The sequence below is a fragment of the Pinus tabuliformis genome, chromosome J (assembly GCF_031772625.1).
Source record: "Pinus tabuliformis cultivar Carrire ecotype Pingquan chromosome J, CPIR1, whole genome shotgun sequence".
Taxonomy (NCBI): Eukaryota; Viridiplantae; Streptophyta; class Pinopsida; order Pinales; family Pinaceae; genus Pinus; species Pinus tabuliformis.
The window spans coordinates 1,142,133,717-1,142,151,390 of NC_142295.1; positions in this window are offsets into that span (position 1 = coordinate 1,142,133,717).

Consider the following 17,674-nt stretch of genomic DNA (forward strand, 5'->3'; position numbering starts at 1 on the left):
TCCAAGATGTAGGCGGACATGTAGATTTATTCTTGTATACTATTGGGTGGCTGTCGAACCCTTGTTACCTGTTTCTTCAGCTGGTGAGCCATCGTGTTGGACCAATTTCATGCTTTTCCTTCTCTAGCCAGTTGGTCCAACACAATCACCCAAATTTGTGGGAAGGTTTCCTTTCTTTCTTGGTCATACAGATGACATGCAAAGATGACCAAGTATTGAGATGCCTTCTGCAGTATCTTCGTCTTGTAGACATGGTTGGGTGTCATCCTAAATTTAGCTGGCTCCTTCACCCAGTTCTTCAAAATATCTCTGGAGTTGGCATTTCTACTGGGTATGCTGACGGGAGTCACCATGGTGATCACGTGCATCGAAATATGATACATTTGCTCATAATCTTGTGCCCTGAAGGTAACAATCTCCATCTCTCTGACACTGCTCATTGACATCGTCTCAGGATCAGTATGCGAGACAATCTAATGTATCATGTCTGTGCATGGGAGCATGAGATACCTGCATGCAATCGGTACAAGTCAAACCTGTGGATATTCACATAGACTTGGCGGTCTTTGAGGTCTTTGCCAAATGTGCTTGCAAATGCATCATTGACCTCTTGGCATTTCATTTTGATGTCCTTCTCTACAATCACCTTGGTGTCTTCATATATCGACAGACTTGTAGACACTCACTCAACTGCTGCTTCAGTTGCACTTCCGTCAGTGTACTTTGATCCTTCTCTCTTAGAGGCCATTGATCCTGAACTACTAAGAGGTGAATGAACACTTGTTAGATCTAGAGATAAAGCGACATGCATGGAAAGAAATCTGTCAGCGAAAACCAAAGCTAAATTGAGGAATGACATGGAACATACCTCGGGATTGAATGGAAAGGATTGCATAATTTTTCCTGGGAGGCTGGGAGACTAGCTTCCAAAACTACACAAAAGGCATTCTAGGCTATCTTGGGAGGTTGGTTGGTTGCTGGAATTGCAAAATGCACAAATTCAGCTCGCAATGGTTACAGGCCCAGTGACGACATTGTGCAATTTTATGGGCCAACAGTCATTATCCCTCAGAATTGTGGAATGTAAGACTGGAGGACAGTCACTAGGCATAAAAGTGCATTTTCTGAGAGGAAGATAGATCCTTCCCTCTCAAGATTGCACAATGTTGTGTAGGTGAGGAAGAGTTTGGGCCAAGGCTGCCCAGACCCGTCGATGGGCAACTGAAACCAAATGTGAATGTGAATGCATGGTGATACTGAGTATAGGGAGTGAATTATAGTGCATGAAAATAGTGAATGAAAGATTTAAAAATGGAACAACATGCATGTGGGTGAAGCGAGTCGCCGAATCAACGACCATTCATGAAAAAAATTTCATGCATGTGACAACAGTGAGATGCTAACAAAAACTAAAATAATGCTATTATAAGCTAGTATGCATGTAAATGACATCAATTGTTCATAGAAATCAAGAAAACAACATTCACAGAAGCCAAAACACAAAAAGTAACATAAATGCTGCAAAAGACAAGTTAAGCCGACTTACCCAGAAATAACTAAGTTGGATATGTCGAAGACTCTTGGATGTGCTTTGGGATCTTAGAGCTTCAATATTGATGTGAAGAAATGAGCTCTGAAGCATCGAATAAATAAGTTTGAGGCTCATGATGTGCATGCCACAAATCTAGGAAAAAGCGACACTTGGAGGAAAGATTCTAAAACGATCTTTGCATGTAACCTCCAGCTGCTAAAAATAGCTCCCTAAAATCTAGGGATGCTTTTTGCATGTTGCTTTTTCTATTCTGGGAAAAAGCAGCCCATGCATGCAAGTCAAGTTTTCTCGGTCCCGGGTGGAATCAGTCAACTCAATGGCACATGCAACAACCTGCTTAGCTAAGGGGAAAATTTGCGCATTTTTTGGAGGGAGTTGGGTTGGCTTCCCAAAAGGACTGTGTAATTTCTAGGCTGAGCAGTTCACTGCTACCCAAAATTGTGCAATTTCTGGGCTGAGCTGTTCTACTGGGCTAGATTGCGCAATTTTTTTCAGTGAAGGGTGACAGGTAGATTTGCGCAATTCTGGAGCCCAACAGGTTACCAGATAAGATTGCGCAATTTATGGAGGGAAGGCTAGTTCCCCTCCAGAATTGTGCAATTTCTTGAGGGAGCTGCTAAGCCTACAGCTAGACCAAGTCCAGAGGAACAACTTGTGAGGGGGATGCATCAAGTTAAAATGCACAGGTTGACAATTTGCTAGAAAATCACTCAATATTGTGTACTTGACAAGGCAAGATATGCTTCTTAGGAAGGTTGGTAGGGAGGCTCCAAAACGAAGCTAAGGAAAAATTTTGGAGGGTGGTTGTAGCCACTATAACAGAATCTCATGGCAGTTTCTTTGCCATGCAATCCCTTGAATCATATTGCCATAAACACATAACTATCAATGTATAAACAAATATAATATACTAGTTATCTTACCTTGTCACACTAATGCCAAGCATGTTTCCCTACAACTTCTCACACATGTCGACTACATGTTCCAAAGATAAAAGAAAAATTCTCTATTAATTTGAAATCAACCTTTACCAAGACTAACAATTATGTAATAATCCATAGTCAACTCATGGCTATTAGACATAATGCTACAGCTATCACCTATTACAGTCAAGTACATGTCATGTATCTCAACACATATGTGTGAGTAAAACCATCTTGAAATACGATCATTTGAACACATACTCACATTATGAAATTCATCAAACATTTAACCAACTTGAAAACATACCATGTTAAATAAATAAACTAGATAACATAATAGACACCAAATATATGGCATAATCAAATAGTCAAGAACCAAATATAAGACATAAGAAAACTCATACCTTAATGTATCTCAGGGGAGGCTATCTTGTATGCACAATCAATCCATATTAGCATGATATAACTTCATGACATATCAACTCAAATATAAATAAGGTAATGATATCCATAATGGTCACTAGCTAACATGTTCACATCATAAACTCATAAACAACTTTTATTCATGCATAACAATCACATATGCATCGTTAGTCTAGATTAGTATGAAATAATATCACAATGTATTAACTCATACATGAATGTCATAACCAGGATCACTGCATAAGCCAATCCAATTAATCATGATACATATAACATCAAGATCTTAATGTAAGAACCCTAATCATAAAGTTACTAGCATATAACAACACGTTAACCTATGACATACTCATCAATAACACATAACATAATCATCAATTTATCTAACACAAAACAACAACAAGAATGCATATAAGAACAATTTCCTATCATTCATGACTATTCGACACATGTGCATATGACCACACTGATTCACTAGCATCTACCATGCATGAAACCATAAAAAAAATGAAAACATGTATATAAACCTAATGGATTTAACAATCCATTAACTAACATACCTTCATACCAAACATAAAATACCTATATGACGATCTGATCTTACCCCAAAGTCGAATTCCACAACCCCATTCTCATGATCTACATCTCCTACTCTATCTCAAGCAACACATTAGCATCATAACGTATCAATATCATCATGATGACCTAATTGCATACAATGACCTCACAATGCATGTTTGACCTACCATAAATGGATAACCATAACCATGAAAATGCATGCATAACAACATATAGACACTGACATGCATAACAAATGCATATACAACCATACACTCATGATGACACATCCCACAACAACACCATCAACCTTCATATTATGACATCAATACAACCATGATCAACACCATGAAAATGCAACAAGCACATGGTCTTGTAACGGAAGAAACACATATGCAACTGACATGAATGCATGACCAACACACATCCCATCAAATTTGAGGGGTGAACCATGCTTTGATACCACTCTGTAATGACCCTCCTCCCACATCTACCCAAGTAACCATCCAACTAGGGTACACATGTGACGAGAAGTTACTATGATATGATTCAACCTCCTAAGTGACCTTAATGAGGTGGAACTAGTGGAAACACACCATACCATACCTTTTGCACCTACTACAGGACTCCTATAATGCATCCCAATCATTCCCCTAACTAGCCTCTAGGTCCCACTGAGATTTTAGACCACTAAACCTTATTCCGCTCCATTGATATGGACAAGGGTGTGACTAAAAACCTCCAAACGTATGCACAAAATGGGTATGCATGCATCTGGGGAGTTTCTCCTGAGACCTGTGCCTGTGACTCTAGGATTTGTGCCACTTTTTAAGCCCATAATCTAGGTCACTGCCCAGAAACTCCTTTTCTTTCAGAATCCATGAATTACATGATGACAAGACTTACAAATCAAAAACTAACCCCAGGACTCAGCCTAACCATCCCTAACCAGGACTGACACTCTGTCAAACACTTGGAATCAATGAAATATACAGGAAATGAATACAAGACATAACATAAATGATTGATATCTCATATGAGACTTGACAAGAAGGATCACCACCCTCTTCCTTTAACTATTTTGACATGAATTACGTCTTGCATCCATTATCCTTTCAGGTACAAGTAAATACATGAAATAAACATGAAAATAACCAGTCATATAACCATGCTTATTGTTAGAAAATTATATATCACAGAGAAATGGAACACATAAAAAATATTGTAGAAATATAAACACAGAAAGCACATAAAATAAGAGAGACATAGATATACGTGGTTCACCTAATTTGGGTTACATCCACAGAGAAACAAGCAGTCTTTTCTTTTATATTATCCAGAAAAATGAAGAGATACAACCTACTACAGATCCAATGTAATTCCCTCTTCGCTCTCACACAATTTCCTCTCGCTTTCTTGCTCAAAATATACATCTACATAGCCGAAATAAAATTCTCTCATATATAGCAAGCAGTTGCCTTCTAGGGAAAAAAACACTAAATTAAACATAACTTCTACCGTCAAATTTCTGCCTAATGAACGACCCAGATTGACTACGAAATTACAACATTTTACAAGGAAATTTTACATCTATTTTTAGATTCGGGGGCGCTGCCCCCAATCCCCCACGGTCGTCCCCCCTAGACCCCCCTGGCGGCACACATAAATGGGTGGCATTTCCACCACATTACGAAATGGGGTCCAATGTGCGATACCTATGAATATATATGATAATCACGCTCCACAACCAATAATCTCCCACTTGGAGACTGATTATAACAACTTCGCCATTGCTTCATTTGCTGGAAAAAGACTTCACTTTGGACCTGGTTGTTTCTCATCTTCATCATCATACTTGAAGACCAATTGAAACGAATAAGAATCTCAGTTTCTCCCTCGTTACAACTTTTGTTAACATATCTGTAGGATTCTGGCTAGTGTGTATCTTTTCTAGCTTCAACTGTCCATCTTCTAACATTGATCATATGAAATGGGTAATTGAGCTATATATGTTTAGTCTTTGAAGGAAATGCAAAGTTCTTTGCATGATGTATGGCACTCTGGCTGTCACTCTATAACCTGTCCAACTCCTACTTCTTACCTAATTCATCCAGAAACCTTTGTAACGAAATCATTTCTTTACTAGCCTCTGTAGTAGCAACATACTCTGCTTCTGTCGTTGACAGTCCAACAACACTTTGCAGTTTTGAAACCCAACTGACAGTTGTTCCACCTACAGTAAACACATACCCTGTGGTGCTCCTCCCATTATCTCTATCAACTGCCATATATGCATCAACATATCCCTGTAGAGAAATGTTTGAACCACCAAATAATAATGCTTGATTTGTGGTACCTCTAAAATACCTGAGAATCCACTTCACCACTATCCAATGTTCTTTTCCTAGATTGTCCATGTACCTGCATACAACTCCCACTGTATGTGCAATATCAGGCCTTGAGTAGACCATTGCATACATTTAAAGCTTCCAATTGCTGATGCATATGGAAATTTATACATATAAGCCATTTCTTCCTGAGTCTTGGGACACACCTCCTTACTTAGTTTGAAATGGCTAGCCAAAGGTATACTAACTGGTTTTTCATTCTGCATATTAAATCTTATCAACAAATTTTGTATGTACTCACTCTGAGACAATGTTAATTTGTGATTCTTCCCATCTCTAGTTATTGTCATACCAAGGATTTGTTTTGCAGCACCCAAATCCTTCTTTGCAAGTGAGTTTTCCAATTTTCTTTTGAGCACATTTATTTTCTGCATGTTAGAACCTACAACAAATATGTCATCTACATACAATAACAATATAATATAGCTGCCATCATTTTTCCTTTTGAAATAAACACAATGATTAGAGTGACATATAGTATGACCTTGTTCAAACATAAACATTCCTTAGATACCACTACCTTGGAGCCTGGTTTAAGCCATACGAGCTCTTATTCAACCTACACACTAGTTTCTCCTTCCATTTTAACTCATATCCTTGTGGATGTTTCATATATATCTCTTCCTCCAAATCCCTATGGAGAATTGTTGTCTTTACTTCTAACTACTCAAGATGCAAATATTCAGCTGCTACTAGACTTAAAATAGTTCTGATTGAAGTCATTTTAACAACAGGAGAAAATATCTCATCAAAGTCTATACCCTTTTTCTGTGCAAACCCCTTCACCACAAGTCTAGCTTTATACCTTTTTCTACCTCCATCTTATTCCTTCAATCTGTAAACCCATTTATTCTGCAATGTTGGTTCACCTATAGGAAACCTGACTAAGTCCCAATTCTGGTTATGTACTAAGGAGTCCATCTCTTCTTTCACGGCTTGCTCCCACTTCTTCCTGGTTTCTACCTGCATTGCTTCTTCATAACATTCTGGTTCACCAGAATCATTCAACAATACATAATATAATGAAGGAGAGTATCGTTCAGGGGGGCTACTTATACTGGTAGATCTTCTGACACCACTTTTAGGCGTTTGAGGTGCTTGTTGTTGTTGTGGTTGCAGCTGTTGTTGTTATGGTTGTTGATCAGTATGATTTTCAGGCACCTTCACTTTTTCTGTGATCTCATCAATCATTGTGTATTCTCTGTTTTCTTTTTCCCATTTCTTTTCCTGCATTTGATCCTTATACAAAACCTTTTCATTGAATATGACATCTCTTCTCCTAATGATTTTGCGTTTTTCATAATCATAAAAGAAATAACCAAAATCATTAACACCATATCCAATAAAGGTACATCTCGTTCATCTTGCCTCAAGATTTGTTTTATTTTCTTTATTAATGTGGACAAAGGCTTCACAACCAAAAGTATTTAAAAATGAGTAGTTTACCTTTTTACCTGTCCATGCCTCCTCTGGAATAGCACCATCCAAGGATATTGAAGGCCCTCTATTTATTAGATAAACAATAGTATCTACAACATATGCCCAAAGGAAATCCGGCATGCAACTTCATGCACCTTACACACTCCATGATTGTCCTGTTCATCCTTTCTGACACACCATTTTCTTGTGGTGTTCCTAGAAATGTCTTCTCTCTATGAATTCCATTCTTTGAATAGTACCTATCAAACTATTTGCTGCAATATTCACCTCTATTGTCTGATCTGAGACACTTCAACCTTTTTCCTGTCTCATTTTCAACCAAAGATTTCCATTTCTTGAAAGTATCAAATACATCACATTTATTTCGAATAAAATAAATCCAGGTTTTTTTGGTTGTATCATCAATAAAAGTAACACAATAATGAGAACCACCAAGAGATGATACCTGAGTAGGTCCCCATACATCTATATGCATAAGCTCTATTTTTTCACTCTTATTTTCTTTTCCAATTTTGAGGAATCTGACTCACTTCTATTTTCCATAAACACAATTCTCATAGAATTCCAAATCTACATGATTCAAACCTAGCAACAAATTTTTTGAGTGGAGAATCTACATCCCCTTCTCACACATGTGCCCGAGCCTATTATGGCACAACGCTGTATCTACTCCTATAGAGGTTAAAGCATTAATAGAATTATAAATACCATTGCATAAATACAATGTACCAACCTTTTAACCTTTTGCTATTACGAGGGCTACTTTAGTGACCTTCCAGGTTTTATCTATAAAAGTAGTTACAAAACCTTCACGTCCCAGTTGCCCTGTTGAAATCAGATTTTTCTTTAGATCTGGAACATGCCTTACCTCCTTCAATAGCGATTGATTTCCATTCTGCTATGTTATGAAAAATGTACCCATTCCAATGATTTTATAGGGTTTATCATCACCCAATCGAACCTGTCCAAAATATCCTTGAACATAATCATGAAAATGTTTCCTATCAAGTGTGGTATGGAATGAGACCCCTGAATCTACCACCTAGGCATCAACAATATTTTCTAGTGAAAGAATCAAAGAATGTTGTAACACATCACCTGTCACATTCGCTTCATGATTGTTTTCTTGCTGTGCGTTTCCTTCTTTTCCCTTCCGAGACTTGTAGTCATTCTTCAGGTGTCCTTTCTTCCCGCATTTCCAGTAGACTATCCCTGATCTGGACTTAGATCTACCTTTCCTTGACTTACTGTGATATCCTGATCTCTTTCCTCTTTCCATTTATCTTCCCCTAGTCTCTGGAGTCAAAGCATTACCTGATGTCTCACCGGAGATTTTCCGTCACATTTCCTCCCTAAGGATTGCATCGACAACATCATTAAACTTTAAAGTACTATATGCAGAGAAAGAGTTTCTAATGGCCACAACTAAACCATTCCAAGTTTATGGAAATGAGCATAGAAATAACAGAGCCCTAACTCATCATCAAAAGTTACCCCTACAAAAATTAATTGACTGGTAACTGTATTAACTTCATTTAAATGATCAGCAATAGATCCACCTTTTGACATCTTCATATTAAATAAACACGTCATAAGAAATAACTTATTTGAGGCCGAGGGTTTTTCATATAGTTTGGACAATGCTGACATTAAACCCTTTATTGGTGTTTCCTTTGAAATATTAAAGGCTATCGACGCTACTAGGCACAACCGTATTATTCTAAGTGCCTTTCTATCGAGAATATCCCATTCTGTGTCTATCATACTCATCGACTTCTTTGTATCTCTGCTCAATGGTAGGTAAATATATTTCTAATGCAGATAATCTTCCATCTGCATCTTCCACAACTGGTAATTTTGGCCGTTAAAATTTTCGACCCTAAACCTACCATATTCCACCATTTCTCCCACTTGAACCAGGAACACTTCTCTCCTACGCATTTATAATCCAAATAGACCTTCGGCTCTGATACCAATTGTTATAAAATTATATATTATAGAGCAATGGAACACATAAAAAATATTGCAGAAATATAAACAAAGAAACACATAAAACAAGAGAGACACAGATATACGTGGTTCACCCAATTTGGGCTATGTCCACAGAGAAAAAACCATTCCTTCCTTTTTTACTATCCAGCAAAATGAAGAGATACAACCTACAGTAGATCCGTTGTAATTCCCTCTTCACTCTTGCACAATATCCTCTCTCTTTCTCACTCAGAATACACATCTACATAGCTGTAATACAATTCCCTCATATATAGCGAGGGGTGGCCTTCTAGGACAAAATAACCTGAATTAAACATAACTTCTACTGTCATATTTCCGCCTAATGAATGGCCCAAATTGACTATGAAATTACAACATTTTACAAGGCAATTTTACATCTATTTTTGGCTTTGGGGGTGTTGCCCCTGATCCCCTTCTGTCACCCCCCTAGACCCCCCTAGCGACGCACATAAACAGGCGGCGTTGCCATCAAATATGAAATGGGGTCCAATGCGGCGATACCTCTGAATATAGAAGATAATCAGGCTCCACACCTAACACTTATAACTAGCATTAAACCATCTAAATAAAAATAAGATAACAACCATTAAATCCACATATTAACAAGTACAACAACAAGAGAAATTATATTTTATTAAACAGAGGAAAAGAAGACTGGGTTCCAACTGGTCCTTAGAAGCCTTTTTATAAATGAGGGCTCTATTTTCTTCATTTTCCATTATTTTCCTTCAATTTCTTCCTCACATGCAACCTATGACGTTTCACTTTCATTTTCTCCTAATTTACATTATTTTCATAAATAAATGTGTCAAATTCCATTTTGCATTTTTAATGCCTTTGCCATTGCCTTTTCCAATTTCGTTAACCATAATAAACCAATGAACGCCCACACTAGGATGTCTTTCCCAACATTCAACATGGAATACATATCCCTTAACCATGTACTTATTTTTCCTTTATTAACTTTTATTACATGATATTTTAACCAGGGGATGTTGCAATTATCTCATCCTTTTAAGTCAAATACAATGGCTACTGCATTTATGGAAACAATTCGAGAGCTACATGGAAACCCAAAGATTATTGTAAGTGGCAGAGAACCCATTTCACTGGAAATTTTTGCACGAAATTATTTTCTTGTCTTGGTACTCAACTAGCTCATAATGCATCTTATCATCCTCAATATGATGGGCAAACTGAGATAGTGAACAAATGTTTGGAAGTATCTCTTCAATTCTTTTTATCTGATAAATAGACATAATGGCTCAAGTGGTTACCATTAACTGAATGGTGATATAACACTTCCTTCCATATTGTAGTAAAAATGAAACCATTTATGGCACCTTATGGATATCATCCACCATCCATCACATCATCTCTAAGAGAAAATTCTAAGGTTCAAGAAATGGAATATCACATCAAGCATTAACAACAAGTTCTCCAACTCTTAAAGGATATCCTCACTTTGGCGCAAAATTGAATGAAACAATAGGCAGATCAGTTTCACAATGAAATAATTTTTGATGTAGGTGACTGGGTATTTTTACCGATACAACCATACAAACAAATGTCCCTCAAGCAAGATAATAAGGGTAATAAATTATCACCCAAGTAATATTGTACTTACAAGGTGTTGCAATAGTTTGGTACTATGGCATACAAATTGGAACTACCTGCATCTTCCTGAGTACACCTAGTTTTGCATGTTTCATGCTTAAAGAAGGTTATAGGTGACAAGATTTCAGTTCAAATAGTATTTCCAGAACTTGACCAAGAAGGACAAACCATATTTGAGAATGAAGCAGTCATAGAAACAAGAACTAGAAAGCTACGAAATCAAGTAATTTCAGAGTATCTCAAAAAGTGGATGAAATTTCCCACTAAAGATTCCACATAGGAGGATAATAATTTTTATAGAAGCATCCAGAACTGCATAAGCATTGAGGACACCAATTTTTTGAAGGATAGGGGCATGTTAGGTCCCTATAGTACTAGTGTATTCCCCTTATTGTTATTATTTTATCCCCCTAGTTATTGTTGTGCCAATGTATTTCCCATGTTGTTATTGTTGAGCCCCATAGAAGCCCACTATTGTTATTGTTGTGCCCTTACATTATTATTTTTATATACCCTCTAATTACATTGTGACCCCTTAGACTCCTATCTATACCAAGGAGGTATTATCATTTGTATCATCCAAGAATTGTTCATTTATGTAATGTAAAGGTGGTTTCCTCCTTGAAGAGGATACTTTTTAAGTCGTTGATCTTTATTATCTGTGATCTGGTTGCATAACATCTTGTGGAGGTTAAAACATTAATAGAATTAGATATACTATTGCATAAATACAATGTACAAACCTTTTCTCCTTTTTATATCACCAGGGCTCCTTTAGTGACCTTCAAGGTTTTGTTTGTTAAAGTAGTTACACAACCTTCACCTCCCAACTTCCATTTTGAAATTATATTTTTCTTCAGATCTCGAACATTACTTACCTCCAATAGCCATTAGTTTTCATTCTATTTATTTATAAAAAAACTTATCCATTCCAATGATTTTATAGGGTTTATCATCACCTAGATGAACTTGTCCAAATCTTCTTGAACATAGTCATGAAATGTTTCCTATTAGGTATGGCATGGAATGAGGCCACTAAATCTACCACCCAGGCATCAATAATATTCCCTAATGAAAGAATCAAAGCATATTGAAACACATCACCTATCACATTCACTTCATGATTGTTCTCTTACTATCCATATCCTTTTTTTCCCTTCCAAGATTTACAGTCTTCCTTCAGGTGTCCTTTCTTTCCACAATTCCTTCACACTATACATGATTTGGATTTGGATATGCCTTTTATTGACTTACTATGAATTCCTAGGCTCCCTCTTTCCATTTTTCTTCCCCTAGTTTCTATAGTCAAAGCATTACATGATGTGTCATCAAATCTTTTCTGTTGCTTGCTAAGGATGACACCAACAACATTATCAAAATTTGAAGTACTAGATCCATAGAAAAATTTACTAATATTCATAACTAGGACATTCCAACTTTCTAGAAATGAGCATAAAAATAACAAATCCATAACTTCATCATCAAAATTTACCACTATAGAACTTAACTGAATGGTAACTGTGTTAAATTTGCTTAAATGATTAGCAACATACCCACCTTCTGAAATCCTCATATTAAATAGATGCTTTGTAATAAATAACTTATTTAAGGCTGAGGGTTTTTCATATAGTTTGGCCAATGCCATCATTAAACCTCTTGTTGTTGTTTTGTTGCCCCTATAATACTAGTGACTCCCCCATTACTATTGTCATTGTATCTCTTATTGTTATTATTGTGCCGCTATTTTCCCCATATTGTTATTAGTATGCCCCAAAGAAACCCACTATTGTTATTTTTGTGCCCTTATGTTATTACTGTTATGTCGGCTTGATTATATTGTGACCCCTTAGACTCCTATATATAGAAGGGAGGTTTAGTCATTTGTATCATCCAAGAATTGTTCATTGTGTAATGTAAAGGAGGTTGCCCCCTCGAAGAGGCTGAATTCTAAAGCGTTCATCTATCTTTTCTATCTTTTTGTGAGCTGGTTTCCTAACATTTGGTATTAGAGCTTTGGATTCTAGGGTTTTGCTGCTCCAAACAGGTCATCATGGAATTTTCACCATAACTTCTTTTTTGCAACGTTTCAGAAGCTACAAAAAAACCCATTTGAGCCAAAATTATTCTGAACTTGGGGTCCAAATTTTAGAGCTTATCTCACTATATTTACGGTGATATGATATGAGGAAGTTAGGGTTTTGGCAGACTCCTGAATTACATTCCAAACAAGTGACCTGGGGAAAATCGTCATAACTTTTGGTTTGTGAATCAGATTGAAATTTCATCAGAAGTTTCAGAAAGAGGATGGCTTGTAGTTTTCTTTGTATCATTTTCAGGTACTAAGGTCGAAACAGTGACACGTGTCACGTCGTACAAGTTTACCCTACTGAACTAGTTTATAATCAAGTCACTGTGGGAGATTTGGCATAGCTCTTCCTTGGAGAATCCAATCTTGATCCGACTTGCGGGGTTAGAAAGAGGACTCAAAGGCCTATCGCAGGATTTGATTTTTGATTTTCAATATCCACAGTTAAAGAGATACAACAAATTCAATATCGAGCTCTTACAAATTGAAAAAAGGGTGTGTAGTTTTTTTTTTTTTAAATTTTGCATAAGATTGATTTGAAAAATTAGTTTGAAGGAATTCAAAGGGAATAGTGAAGAATTATTAGCATCGATTAATGCCCCGAAGAAAGAAAATGGAAATACCTAGAAAGAAACCTGAAAGCTTTAGCATGACTCGTGAAGAAGAGGAAGAAATGCAACATGATATATCAAAATTACAAGACCAAGTACAACACATTTCACTCTCACTAAAGGTAAATGAAGCCAAGATGAATGGCATGGAAGATAATATGAATGGCATGCAAGTTAAGATGGATGGTGTGAAAGCTAATATGAATGGCATGCAAGTTAAGATGGATGGCGTGGAAGCTAAGATGGATAGCATGGAAGCTAAGATGAATGGCATGGAGGCTAAGATGAATGGCATGGACGATATGATGGAAGAATTGAAGATAAATTTGAATAAGTTGCTACAAGAAATGGTCATTAATGGTGAAAGGGTAGTAAAGGAAACCCATGATGAGAACAAAATAAATTTTAATCATGATTTCATAGACTCAAATGTTGGATTAAAAACCCACCATGTTTCAAAAATCGGTATGAGGAAGTTTGATGGCAAGGATCCTGGAACATGGATACTACATATGGAGCAATTTTTCGATCTCCGTAATGTGCAAAACACACTAAAGGTACGTATTGCAACTTTACATTTGGAATCAAATCAGTTTGTATGGTATCAATGGATTTTCTCTCGTAAACAAATTGTCACTTGGGCAATTTTTATGGAAGAAATGATAGCACATTATGAGGATACAAAAAGCAACACCCTTTTTAGCCAATTGATAAATCTCAAACAAAAGGGTTCAATGATGGAGAACATTTAGGACTTCCAAAAATTGAACATAAGGGTAAAAGATATTCTATAGGAGCATAGGATTGATGTGTTCATAGGAACTTTAAAGGATAATATCCAACATGAGGTTCACCTTTGGGAATCTAATTCATTGGAGAAGGCATTTAGGCTAGCAAGAAAAATGGAAAGAAAAATTATGGAAACCAGGAAGCCTACCACTCACAACTATAAAGATGGAAGTGTTGTTTCCCCTAGCCTTCCACAACATACATGGTTGAAACCGCAACAATTGGAAGAAAAAAGAGCAAAAGGGCTTTGTTATAGTTTTGATAGCAAATACTAAAGGTCATAAGTGTGTTGAGAAGAAATTATTCTACATAGATTGTGAAGAGGAGGAAGAAAAGGGACAAGAAATGTCAAAAGAAGAGGATATACTCTAGGAACAAAGCCTAGATAAAGAAGGAATGAATCTGACCATATCTTGTAATGCATTGGCTGGAATTACCACTCATCAAACTATCAAGATAGAAGGACATATCAAGAAGAAAAAGGTAATAGTGTTGATTGATTCGAGAAGTACCCATAATTTTATTCATTGTAAGGTACCAAAGGAATTGAATTTATTCCTATATCCAGCACCAGAGTGTCAAGTGATGGTTGCAAGTGGAGGAACCATAAATTTCTCTGGAAAGTGTCATAATATCAAGCTATCCATGGGAGAATATGTATTGAATATCCCAATGCTTTCCATTCCAATGGGTGGTGCTGATGTTGTACTAGGAGTCCAATGGCTATGATCCTTGGGTACAATAGCTTTTAATTTTTAAGAAATTTTCATGAAATTTTGTGTGGAAGGAAAGGAAGTTGAATTAAGGGGTATTATAGGGAAACCGAGAAAGATAATCAACTCTAACGGCATGACAAAGCTTCTAGAGAAGGAACAATGAGGTGTAATTGCACAATTATGTTCGCTAGAGGTTCCCACATCCAAAGCATCTATTTCTCCAGATCTCCAAAAAGTCTTGGACAATAATTCCAAGGTATTTGAGACTCCGAAAGATCCCCCACCTATTCGTGATCATGATCATGCTATTCATTTGATCCCAGAAAGTGTTCCTCCAAACATCAGGCCGTATAGATATCCCTATGCCCAAAAGAGTGAAATTGAACGTATGGTTGCAAAAATGTTAGAGGTTGGTATAATTCAACCTAGTCAAAGTTATTTCTCTGCTCTAGTAGTATTGGTGCACAAGAAGGATGGATCATGGCACATGTGTCCGAATTATAGGGAGCTCAACAAGCTCACTATTAAAGATAAATTTCCCATTCCTGTCATCGATGAATTATTTGATGAATTGCATGGATCAATTTACTTCACCAAGTTGTATCTTCGTTCAGGATATCATCAAATCAGAATGAAGACTGAAGACATTCCAAAAATAGCATTTAGAACTCATGAGGGTCATTATGAATTTTTGGTCATGCCTTTTGGCCTTACTAATGCACCTTCTACATTTCAAGGTTTGATGAATTCCATTTTCAAACCCTTCCTTAGAAAATTTGTGTTAGTATTTTTTGATGATATACTAATCTACAACAATTCTTGGAAGGATCATGTGGAACATGTTGACATGGTGCTCAAACTATTGGAGGAGAAACAATTATATGCAAAAAGCTCCAAATGTTTCTTTGGAGTACAAAAGGTGGAATATCTAGGTCATATTGTATCTCATGAAGGTGTTAAGGTAGACCCTAGAAAAATTAAAGCCACTAAGGAATGGAAAATCCCCACATCCATAAAGCATCTGCTAGGATTTCTCAGGTTGACAGGGTATTATTGCAAGTTTGTTAAGAATTATGGGAGAATAGCAACACCTGTAACCACATTATTGAAGAAATATGCATTTTCATGGACTCCAGAAGCAACAAAGGCCTTCGAACATCTTAAAGAGGCAATGTGCCAAGCACCGGTCTTAGCTACGCCGGACTTCAAAAAAACCTTTATTGTGGAATGTGATGCTTCAAGAAATGGAATTGGTGTTGTTTTACATCAGGATGAAAGACCCATTGGTTTTGAAAGTCGTCCAATCAAGGGAAAGTATTTACAAAAAGCTATTTATGAGAAGGAAATGTTGGCAATACTACATGCACTTAAGAAATGGCGACCCTACCTAATGGGAAGACACTTCAAGGTAAAAACGGACCATGATAGTCTTAAATACTTTTTAGAAAAAAGATTATCCTCTGAAGAGGAACAAAAATGGGTCACAAAGATGTTGGTTAATAACTTTGAAATCATCTACAAAAAAGGGAAGCAAAATGTTGTGGCAGATGCACTCTCAAGAAAGGATGGGGATGTGGAAGCATTGTTGTGTGCCATTTCTATTATCCAATCGGATTGGATAAATGAAGCAAGGGAGGAATGGAAGAATGACGAAGAAGTGTGGGCACTCATTCGAAAGTTATAATAAGATCCCAGTACATCTGATACATTTAGTTGGAAAAATGATTCGTTATGGTACAAAGATCGCTTATACCTATGTAAGAATTCCCAACTCAAACAAAATATTCTTATGGAATTGCACACTTCTCCCTTAGGAGGGTACTTAGGATTTTTGAAAAATTACCACAGGTTAGGAAGGAATTTTTTTGGGATGGCCTTAAATCGAATATTCAAAAGTTTGTGGCAGAATGTTTGGTTTTCCAACAAACTAAAGTTGAAACAATTAAGACCCCAGGTCTATTATAACCTTTATCCATTCCAAGCCAACGTTGGGAGGAGGTTTCAATGGATTTTATCACAGGTTTACCCAAGTTTGAAGAAAGAGTGTCATCATGGTGGTAGTTGACAAACTTACCAAGTATGCACACTTTTGTGCATTATCACATCCATTTAAAGCCAATACATTTTCTACTGCATTTATGGAAACAATTCAAAAGCTACATGGAAACCAAAAGATTATTGTAAGCGACAGAGATCCCATTTTCACTAGAAATTTTTGGTCATAATTATTTTCTTGTCTCGGTACTTTGTTAGCTCATAGCTCATATTATCATCCTCAATCTGATGGGAAAATTGAGATAGTAAACAAATGTTTGGAAGGATATCTTCGTTGCTTTGTATCTGATAAACAAACATAAGGGGTCAAATGGTTGCCTCTGGCTGAATGGTGGTATAACACTTCCTTCCATACTGCAAAAAAAATAAAACCATTTATGGCACTTTATGGATATCATACACCATCCATCACATCATATTTAAGAGAAAATTATAAGGTTCAAGCAATGGAACATCACATCGAGCATCAACAATAAGTTCTCCAAA